General features: G+C 39.3%; 1 non-coding gene across 1 annotated transcript; it reads right to left on the bottom strand.

Annotated features, from left to right (window-relative positions):
- Window positions 1-2,988: 2,988 nt before the first annotated feature.
- LOC141048234 (U6 spliceosomal RNA) lies at window positions 2,989-3,095 on the bottom strand. Its single transcript, XR_012220005.1, has one exon. It is a non-coding gene; the product is annotated as a U6 spliceosomal RNA (small nuclear RNA).
- Window positions 3,096-11,853: the final 8,758 nt, after the last annotated feature.

Raw genomic sequence — 11,853 nt, 5'->3', positions numbered from 1 at the left:
TTTACTGTCGGCGGATCCATACATCCGCCGATCCGCTGTCCCCCGTTTCTGTCAGTCTGCCTGCGGATCCGTTTTCTGCTATTTTGGCGGATTTAGACTGACAGAAAAAACTGAAGTGTGAAACAGGCCTAAGCAGGAGTGAACACAGACAGAAGAGGGCCCCTGTGCAAAAAACAATATATGAGCCCTTTGCAGTTCAACAGCTAATCATAATGCACAAATCCACCTGATTGGATGCAGAAGTGGTGGGGTTCATAAGATGCATCAAGGACCATATGGGTGGCGGTGAGTAGCAGAGACGCTGGAGAGGTGAGCGGTAAGGTAAGATAAAAACCTTTTTCATATTATGTATATTATACTCTGGGGTCTAGAGATTTCCCCAGGGCATATAAAGGGATATTGAATTCTTAGAGAATAATTGTCCATGAATCTAATTTCTTGGGAATAAAAATGCAGAATCACTGAATGGTTAGAGTGGGCTAAACAATTCACAACAAAAGAGAATGAGAATTTGTAAATGACTCAGGATTAGAAAATTGGTCAAAGCCTTAAGCTGGCCATAAACATTAGATGACTGTTGGCCAAATGATGCTTCGGCCGAATGTTCAGCTGACAGCCATGTTGGCCGGCTGTCTCATACAAAGGAGCACCTGTTTGGCTAAGTGATCCTGTGTTGTTTGTAAAAAATCTGCTGGTTGTTAAGTCGGCCGGCAGCTTATCCTTGGAAGAACAATACAATTGGCAATCCAAAATCGAACAAACCCGATCAACAACTCCCATGACACCCTCACACACATTAGACTGTTGTACAAGCCAGGTGGACATCTCCCCTTACGCCTCCACACATATTAGACTGTCATCCGAACCCATTGATAGTGGCGGGTGCAGCCAACATTAGTCTAATATGTATGTGAGCCTTTAATATTCAGCCTATAGCAACATACGAGTGGTGTGAGATTCAAATCCAAAGAGAATGGATACAAATGACCAAAAATGTGTGAAACAAGGAGAGTAAAAATCCTAAACAGATTGTGTGGGTCCACATCACTGTTGATAATGAACCAAGCAGGTAGGAAAGCAATCGTCCAAAAATACCTGAAAGTCTTAAAACTTGGGCACTCTTTCCGACGCCCGTGAAAAAAAAAAAGATGTGTCCATGATTTTTTTTTTCAAGCTGGTTGTATATGAGCAGTGTTTGTTTTACTTGTCTTTATAATTCAATGTGATTTTCCACCTTGTCTTTAAAAATGATTATCTAATTCTGGGATAAGTTGTCCAAATAAAAAAAGAAATTCAGATCTGCAGTCCTGGAGAAAAGCCATCAAAGCCAATTAGTTGCCGTCTTTGAAAGCTGTGGCAATGTTAGTTTAGTTGCTCAAGTTTTCTACTTTCTTCTTGAAAAATTTACAATCCTCTTGGTAAAGATCTGTTTCCGATGGGAAATGAAATGACCTGTGAGCTACCTATCCAATATGGCTACAAGATTATGAGATTTGGTCAGACCAGTTTGACTCCACGCCAATATTACAATGGAAGACTACCAATTCATTACACCAGGATGGCTTCTTCTCCTTTCACTTAAAGTATTTGTTCGGGCTCCCTCCTATTCGGCAAGCTATAGCGCTTACCGAATAAGCTGCAGAGGGAACCCGGCTGATCAGCTGATCGGCATCGCAGCTGCATGTGTCATGACTGGGTCACGGTCACAGGTGCTGATCAGCTGTTCAGCCAGCGCGATCCAGGAAGCTGGGTTCCCTCTGCAGCTTATTAGGTAAGCGCTGTAGCTTGCTGAATAAGAAGGAACCCAAACAAATACGCTCAACGCTACCTTTCACGACTCAATTGCTATATTGCGTATATAGCACAATTATCATGGTGTCCATACAGCCTGCCAAATTTCTGACTATGACTCAGACATAGATCCCTATGCCAGTTAAAATGTTTGTGTCATTTTGCTGCTATGTACAGAATTTTTTTTATCTGAGATACAAGAAATAAAAATGACTGCTACTTTGCTGCTCTATGAATGTTACAACCATTCCAGGCTTTTCCATCTATGGTAAGGGAAGAGCACACATTTTTAGTCCTTTCAAATTATGATTTACACCCAGTGGCAATATCAATAAACTGGGATTTAATATTCTTTGGCGGTATATAGTGTTTAATAACTGCTTTAATCTAAACTCAAATATGTTCTCCAGTAGTTTTATGCATTTTAAGAATCATTGTCCTACTTGGAAACTGGAAAGTTTCATACCTAAAAATATCCTTCCTCGATTTATAAGAAAACAATAAAACAGGAACAACCTCAAAACCACTTATCTCATTCTTATGAAAAATAAAAACTTTATTGTAATTATTTGCAGTGGTTTCTAAACTTTCAAATGATACATTTCTAAGGAAGTCTTTTATGTACCAGTGTAAAATGGCACCGATCCAGAGCAAACTTCCCGAGTTCCCTTTGACCTTGATTTCCGTTGACCGTAAGTCTTACTTTCTCCAAATTAAGAATTTCTGTAACATGCATGATTTTAATATATCAAATGATGAATCAATGCAATAAGCTGAAATTTCCACAAAAAATTACTACTGTTTCAGGAATTATCATAATCTCGATTCGAGGTAAATGATTAGACACTTTGAATATCGAGTGCCAGGACTCAGAGATTAATCTAAATTTATCTGGAGGCCAGTTATCGCTAAGGGTGAAGCACCTGCTGTGTCAAAAACATGCAAACATGCACATGACGAGAAGTAATTACCCATGATAGATTCTTAGATACTATGTGAATGTGAAAAAAAAGATGAGCATTCCAAAAATAATAAACCGAGGAAAGTAAGACAATTAAACCTTCTAGTAACGGGATAACAAAATCTGTCAGCATGTTATTACTATGTAATCTGACAGCAGCATGATGTTGGAGCTGAGAACCTGATTACAGCAATGTGTCATTTAGCTTACTGGGTACAGACGTGATAGAATTGCAGTTTTCTCTACTGCAGATCTACGGATTTGCATGTCATCCTAGCGCAGCGGCCATTCTAATCTTCTCTGTATCGTTGCAATTTTAGTATATGTGCTGCAGATCTAGCAGAGGTCGGAAAGCTGAGACCTGTATAACCCTGTCCACACCACTGATTGGCAGCTTTCTGTGTACACTGTATATTGACATAAAACTGCTAATCAATGGGGTTAGACAATGAGCCACGAGACACCTAGTCCTCTAGTCTCCTGCTGATAAAACAATGATTTTAGTGAAATGGCAAAACATAACCTAGTGACACATCACTGGAATCAGGGTCTCTTCCCCTACATCATATGTCAGAATACATAGCTAAAATTTATGCCGACAAAAGTTTTTACATGAAAGAAGACACCAGAAACATGGTTTGTCAGGATAAGTTCATGGATTAATTATATTTTTCTTTAGTCACCAAAAGCCATTCAATATAAAATATCTGTAAAGTTTATAGCAGAAAAAAATATTTAAAATATTATGATCGGCACACAGGGAACCTGTCAGCAGGTTTATAGACATAAAATCAACGAAAAGAGTTTGAAATGTTGATTATGTTGATATCTTTGTGTGCAAGTCCATTTGTCCTTTTTCTAGAAAGCCACTGATGAAAGTGTAGGCAATTAAGCTTGCAATTCCTAGGAGCTTTGCCTGTACTTACAGTTCTCTGGACTCTCACTCCTTCTCCTCCTGTTGCCAACCTCCTGACCAGGACTGTCAGGTCACTCTTCTCTGTGACCTGCTTCTCCACCTGAGACCTCACTCAAGCGCCATCTTTTCCAGGAACGGCGCTTGCTTATGACCTGATGACATTGTGAGAGCTGGACAATTTAGCTGCGTATACGCAGCACCCGGGAGTGATGGCGCTAGCTCAACATCTTGGACAATCAGCAGGTCAAAGAGCAAAGTGACCTGATAGTCACTGACAGGAGGCTGGCGGCGAGAGCAGAAAAAGGGAGTGAGGTTGGAGAACTGTAAGTGCTTGACAAACCCTTGCACTTGCGAGCTCATTTGCATAAACATTTGCACATGTATTTCTAGAAAATGGAGAAAAACACTTATAGCACAAAGATCAACATTTCACATGCTTTACATAGAATTTAGAAGCGATAAGTTTAGGGTTGAAAAACCTGAAAACAGGTTCCATCCAAAGATTTTCCTAGAAGATCCATCAAATTTAGTAGAACCTACCAAAACTGTCCATGGGGTTTGGACACAGTTGAAAGCATGCAATCTGGTGAAACAAAAATTGTAGTAAAAAGATTACAGAAAAATGAATTAGAATTATTATATTAAACATCAAATAGCACAAAATGGCAGAATTTTAATTAGTAACTATGTAATCTTTTTTATTAAAAATTGAAAAAAAAGAACGTTTTACATGATGACTTTATTTTCTGCAAAAAATATAGATTTTCTAATTTATTTACCGAAATGCTGAAAATAAAAAGCAATATAAAGCAATATAGAGTAACGAGAAAAGTCTTTGAACCACATGGAATTACCTACAATTATTCATTGAATACGAGTACTAATAAAAATGAGGGCAGATTGTTATCTAAGTCAAAATTATAGACACACACAATCTAAGAGAATAAATAACAGTCATAGAATGGTATCATTCATACATTTTATTGAGCACACTGAATAAACATACTGAGTGCAGAGAGAAAAGAAAGTAAACCTCTGTGCTCATTACTTCTCCAATAGCGAATTGATTAAAAGGGTTTTAATTAAGGAAATTAAATTGAAGAGTGGGTTTCACATAGACTTTGTCAAATCAATATACGTAGGTACACAAAGCCTGGTTGCTGACCAATCTACTCTTCTCAGGAAAGATTGATTAGTGTGTAAGGAGGTGGCAGGGGACCCTCACTTGCCTCCTCTCCTCTGGACGCTGTTCACATATCACGTGCGGCATATTGCTGGTGACATTCATTTTTCTTTTGTAAAAGAAGAATTATTTTCATTAGGTAAATTTATAGGGAGGGCATTAGTGTAGTGAACGTCTGTAATTTTTTTTTTATACAAACTTTTTTTTTACATCTGATTTTTATTTTCATTTTTTTCTTCTACTGTAAGTGTTTCTTCTTCATTTTTTTGCTTTACTTTTTTTCTTTCTGTCTTTTTTATTATAAATAGTACCCTATACACAAGCCCCGCACATTACACATGTAAAAGCACCACTTACACACACATCCCCAGGGTTTTGAAAAATAAAATAAAAATGGCCCATTTGTCAAGAAGGCACTATTCACCAGAGGAGGCTTATGCCTTCCTTGCCTCCGACATGGATTCATCCAGTGAGGAAGATCTCACATTCGTTTATTCCTCCTCCTTCTCATCTTGTGAGGAAGGACCCCCAGCAAGGTGACCTAGGACCCAGGCAACTCCTGCAGCAATCGATCGCATATGGATTTCACCCTCCTAAAATTATCAGCCCGTCATTCCGGGTTTCATCGGCAACTCAGGAATCCAGTTTGTCACCACTGGCTTCACTGAAATTGAATTTTTCAAAAATGTTTTCAGTGAGAAAATAATGAATGTTATGGTGGCCCAGACAAACTTGTATGCCCATCAATTTTGCACCCAAAATCCCAAGACGTCATACGCCACATGGATCCCTGTAAATGCAGCAGAGATAATGACATTTTGGGGCATTGTGCTGCATATGGGCATAATCAGAAAACCAAAGCTTCAGCAATACTGGAGTACTGGTATACTCTACAGTACGCCGGTATTCCGCATGGCCATGACAAGGACAAGATTTGAAGCAATCCAAAAATGTTTGCATTATAATGATAATGCACACAGCCTAGAGAGTATCCCACATAAAGCCAATTAAAACATAACCTTGAATGAACCATTAAAAGGACATAACACACAAAAACATTACAAAAAAGTGCTCTTGTGAACCAGTGCTCAATAAAAAATGGTTTGGTCTCACCATTAGTATAAGATCTAGCTCCTGCTGGAGAGACGATCCACTCATGGGGAGCTGAGACATGGGAAAATCAGTGTTAATGTAAAGTATTCCCCTACACTCCCTGTCGTGCCCCAGCGTTACTCCTGTCCTAACAAGGACAGGCCCCAAGTGGATCCTGTAGTGGACACCCCCACTGGTAAGGGGAAAAACGGACAGTAGCTCCCTACGCGTTTCTTCCCCAATGGTGGGGATTCATCAGGGGAGTCAAATAGATATAAAGCAGTAGAAAAGGATACACTGTGTTCCAAATTATTATGCAAAAAATATTTCCTCATATTTTCTCTAAATTACCTATATGAATTGCAGTCATTGTTATTTTCCAGACATCTAATATTCTAGTATAATTGCAATGTTTTGAACAAACTGCCTATGAAAACAGTATATTTTTAAAAATAAGAAACACTCAAAATGCATGTTCCAAATTATTATGCACAGCAGTTTTCAACCTTTTTATTTTTATTTTGAACAAAAAAATGGTCAATTGTGAAATTATAAGCATTATCAGCTTATTACAAAATGAAATCAATCAGTTTTCAAGTCAAAACTTTATTCTAGGTGATGTTACATTTGCACATAGGACCCCTTGTTCGAAAGAAGCTTCTGAACTCTCTCATCCATTGAATTTGTCAGTTTTTGGATGGTTTGTGCTTCAATTGTTTTGCATGTGGACAGAATACCTTCCCAGAGCTGTTGCTTAGATGTGAACTGCCTCCCGTCATCATAGACACTCCTTTTGATGATGCTCCAGAGGTTCTCAATTGGGTTGAGGTCAGGGGAAGATGGTGGCCACACCATAAGTTTGTCCTCTTTTATGCCCATAGCAGCCAGAGATGCAGATGTGTTTTTTGCAGCATGAAACGGTGCATTATCAGGCATGAAAATGATCTTGCTGCGGAAAGCACGGTTCTTCCTCTTGAACCATGGCAGGAAGTGCTGTTTTAGAAACTCCACATAGATTATGGAGTTCATCTTTACCCCTTCAGGGATCCTAAAGGGGCCGACAATCTCTCTCCCCATGATTCCAGCCCAAAACATTACGCCATCTCCTCCTTGTTGGCGCCTTAGCCGTGTTTTCATGCGGTGTCCATCAACCAGCCATCCTCCACTCCATCCATCTGGACCATCGAGCGTTGCACGGCACTCATCGGTGAACAAAACAGTTTGGAAGTCAGTCTTCATGTATCGTTTGGCCCACTGGAGCCGTTTCTGCTTGTGTGCAGTGGATAGAGGTGGTCGACAGGATGGCTTAGGCACAGCTGCAAACCTCTGAAGGACCCTGCATCTTGTTGTTCGGGGGACGTTGGAGGCACCAGCAGCTTCAAAAACTTGTCTGCTGCTATGACCAGGCATTTTTGCAGCTGCTCTTTTAACCTGACGCAATTGCCTGTTGGAAAGAGTCCTCAATTTTTCCTTATCAGCACGCACACGTGTGTGCTGGGAATCAGCTACACACTTCTTGATTGTGCGATGATCACGATGAAGTGTCTTGGCAATGTTGATTGTAGTCATGCCTTGACCTAAATACTCCACAATTTGTTGCTTCTCAGCAGCCGACACATCCTTTTTCTTTCCCATTTTGGCAAAAAATGTAGGTTGCTTAATAATGTGGAACAGCCTTCTTAAGTAGTCTTGCCTTTATTTGGACACACCTGCCAAACTAATTTGCACAGGTATCTGCAATTGCTTTCAGTGATATAAAGAGCCCTGACACACATCACCATCAATGAGTTTAAATGACAAACAAAAAAATTCTAACCTTATCACTCCTAAACTCTTTTTGCATAATAATTTGGAACACAGTTTAGTGTTGTCCGTTAAGTCCACAGGCCCTGCAGTGGCGAGGTGCCTAACAAACTAGTGTGACTGTCCCTGTCACTACCAAGTGGAGTCCACAGGGACAGTCACACTAGTTTGTTAGGCACCTCGCCACCGCAGGGCCTGTGGACTTAATGGACAACACTTATTCTATATATCCTTTTCTACTGCTTTATATCTATTTGACTCCCCTGATGAATCCCCACCATTGGGGAAGAAACGCGTAGGGAGCTACTGTCTATTTTTCCCCTTATCAGTGGGGGTGTCCACTACAGGATCCACTTGGGGCCTGTCCTTGTTAGGACAGGAGTAACGCTGGGGCACGACAGGGAGTGTAGGAGAATAGTATACACTAACACTGATTTTCCCATGTCTCAACTCCCAGCTCCCCATTGAGTGGATCGTCTCTCCAGCAGGATACGCCCTAATGCTGGAATGCTATATCTTATACCAATGGTGAGACCAAACCATTTTTTATTGAGCACTGGTTCACATGAGCACTTTTTTGTAATGTTTTTGTGTGTTCTGTCCTTTTAATGGTTCATTCAAGGTTATGTTTTAATTGACTTTATGTGGGATACTCTCTAGGCTGTGTGCAACATTTGACCCCTGAGGGTTTTTTGGAATAGTGTCAAAAAGCACACACTATAGCTGAGTGCACATTATAATGATAATGCACAGTGTCCTCCTCAAGACTATCCAAACTTTGATCGTCTATATAAAATTCAGCCAGTGGTTGAACACTTCAGCAGAAAATGTGTTGAGGCGTACACACCCCAGAGGGACATTGCTATAGATGAAGTACCTCAGGGTACACCCACAGCTTTAAATTGGCCGTGCACATTGTACAGATGGCACTGCACAATGCTTTTGTGCTATTCCGATCTGCAGGCAATACGGGGACCTTCCTTCAGTTTCAGGAGGTAATCATCAAGGCCCTAATGTTTGGCATTCAGGAAGTTAAGGATCCCAGTCAACATTTTCCAGGTCAACATTTCCGAAGAGAGTTTCCCCAAACAGCGAAGAAAGGACAATCACAAAAACAGTGCAGAGTATGCTCCAAGAGGGGTAGCCAAAAAGGCACAATTTACCATTGTGAAACCTGCCCTGAGAAAAATGGCCTTTGCATTAAGGACTGCTTCAAAGCATACCACTCATCCACAAATGAATAAAATTTGTTTTTACCCTGGTGAAACAACACACTTTTATAATCTGATTTACTCCGCACAACTTACACATAACACCACATTATAAATTCACACACGAGTAAAGCAAAAAGCATTATAATCACTACTATAAAACTATGCATTTAGATAAATTCCTTCAGGGGTGTAGTTTCCAAAATGGGGTCACTTATGGGGGATTTCCACTGTTTAGGCACATTAGGGGTTTTGTAAACACGACATGACGCCCGCAGACCATTACATCAAAGTCTGTATTCAAAACTTCACTCCTTCCCTTCTAAGCCCTGCCATGCACCCAAACACTGGTTTTCCTCCACATATGTGGTATCTGTACTCGGGAGAAATTGCACAACAACTATAGCAGTCCATTTTCTACTGTTATCCTTGTGAAAATAAAACAATTGGGGCTAAAAGATCATTTTTGTGGATAAAATGTGTTTTTTTTTTATTTTCACGACTCTTCGTTATAAACTTCTGTGAAGCACTTGGGGGTTCAAAGTGCTCATAACACAGCTAGATAAGTTCCTTGAAGTGTACAGTTTCCAAACCAGGGTCACTTGTATGGAGTTTCCATTGTTTAGGCTAATCAGGGGCTCTTCAAACTCAAAATGGTGTCTGCTCTCAATTCCTGCCAATTTTACATTCAAAAAGTCAAAAGGTGAGCCTTCCCTTCCAAGTCTTGCCATGTGCCCAAACAGTGGTTTTCCCCCACATATTGGGTATCGGCATACTCAGGAGAAATTGCACAACTATAGTGGTCAATTTTCTCCTGTTACCCTTGTGAAAATAAAACATCAGGACTATAAGATCATTTTTGTGACTAAAAAGTTAAATGCTCACTTTTTACACGTTACTTCAGCTCCCGAAGCACCTGAAGGGTTAATAAATGTCTTGAATGTGGTTTTGAGCACCTTGAGGGGTGCAGTTTATAGATTGGTGCCACTTTTGGGTATTTTCTGTCATATAAGCCCCTAAAAGTGACTTCAAATGTGAGGTGGTGCCTAAAAAAATGGTTTTGTAAATTTTGTTGGAAAAATGAAAAATCGCTGGTCAACTTTTAACCTTTATAGCTTCCTAACAAAAGAATTTTTGGTTCCAAAATTGTTCTGATGTAATGTAGACATGTGGGAAATGTCATTTTTAACTATTTTTTGTGATATAACTGCTTGACTTAAGTGCATAAGAATTCAAAGTTCAAAAATTGCTAAATTTTCAAAACTTTTGTCAAATTTTCAATTTTTTCACAAATAAACATGTCATATCAAATAAATTTTACCACTATCATTAAGTACAATATGTCACAAGAAAACAGAATCACCAGGATCCATGAAAACATTCCAGAATTATTAACTCATAAATTGACATTGGTCAGAATTGAAAAAAATTGGCCTGGTCAGGAAGGTGAAAATAGGCTTCGGGGTGAAGGGGTTAAAAGTTCATTTTTACTTCACTATACAGTATATTTTCTGTTTCTGTTTCAGGAATCATCCTTCAGTAAAAAGTAAATAAATAAATGCTTGATTCAGGAGAACAGCATCATTGACCAAAGTATTCGTGTTCATTCTGGGCAACAGAAGTTTTGCAAATGTTCTCAATTGAATCCTCCAATGTAGATAACATCAATACACAGTTTTGCTTTTTGATCAGATCTTTAACGGGTTAATAAAAGCATTTCTCAGTTGTATACAATTTATTAGTAAGAATCCGTCCATCACAGGAGTTGAATTTCCTCTACCAAGAATACAATGGGAACAAAAGCCAATGCAAAAAATCTGCAATGTAGTCAAAATACTGGTTGAAGAGATCATAGTGAATTAATACTTGCTGCAATAAGCGGACTCAATATGGACTAGCCGCAAAAATTACATAAGCAGAACAAGGGGTAGTCTCTAAGGACCACAAATACAACCAAACAGTCCATTAGTGTAAAAAAATACATAATTCTTTATTGAACAGGTATGCAGAGACAGACAGTGTCAGTGAGTACAACCATTAGGCACAACAGTGCCATAAAAACACAAGAGGACGCCCAGACCCCTAAGATGGTAATATAACCCCAAGAAAATGGTAATTATCCAAGAATATGACCATAATGGTATGTATAAATATATATATAAATACCAATGGGTAAACTACCCGTGGCCAATGGCCGTATTTCATCAACAGGTATCATCAGTAAACCACCTGGTAAAGAAAATGCAGTTGTGGCCAAAAGTATTGACACCCCTGCAATTTTGTCAGATAATACTCAGTTTCTTCCTGAAAATGATTGCAAACACAAATTCTTTGTTATTATTATCTTCATTTAATTTGTCTTAAATGAAAAAACACAAAAAGAATTGTCCTAAAGCCAAATTGGATATAATTCCACACCAAACATAAAAAAGAGGGTGGACAAAAGTATTGGCACTGTTCGAAAAATCATGTGATGCTTCTTTAATTTGTGTAATTAACAGCACCTGTAACTTACCTGTGGCACCTAACAGGTATTGGCAATAACTAAATCACACTTGCAGCCAGTTGACATGGATTAAAGTTGACTGTCCTGTGTCCTTGTGTGTACCACATTGAGCATGGAGAAAAGAAAGAAGACCAAAGAACTGTCTGAGGACTTGAGAATCCAAATTGTGAGGAAGCATGAGCAATCTCAAGGCTACAAGTTCATCTCCAAAGACCTGAATGTTTCTGTGTCTACCGTGCGCAGTGTCATCAAGAAGTTTAAAGCCCATGGCACTGTGGCTAACCTCCCTAGATGTGGACGGAAAAGAAAAATTGACAAGAGATTTCAACGCAAGATTGTGCGGATGTTGGATAAAGAACCTCGACTAATATCCAAACAAGTTCAAGCTGC

The sequence above is a fragment of the Dendrobates tinctorius genome, unplaced genomic scaffold (genome assembly GCF_039654945.1).
Source record: "Dendrobates tinctorius isolate UK_male_01 unplaced genomic scaffold, ASM3965494v1 ptg000133l, whole genome shotgun sequence".
Taxonomy (NCBI): domain Eukaryota; kingdom Metazoa; phylum Chordata; class Amphibia; order Anura; family Dendrobatidae; genus Dendrobates; species Dendrobates tinctorius.
Note: the sequence above shows the minus strand (reverse complement) of the source record. Positions and strands in the feature narration are given on the sequence as shown.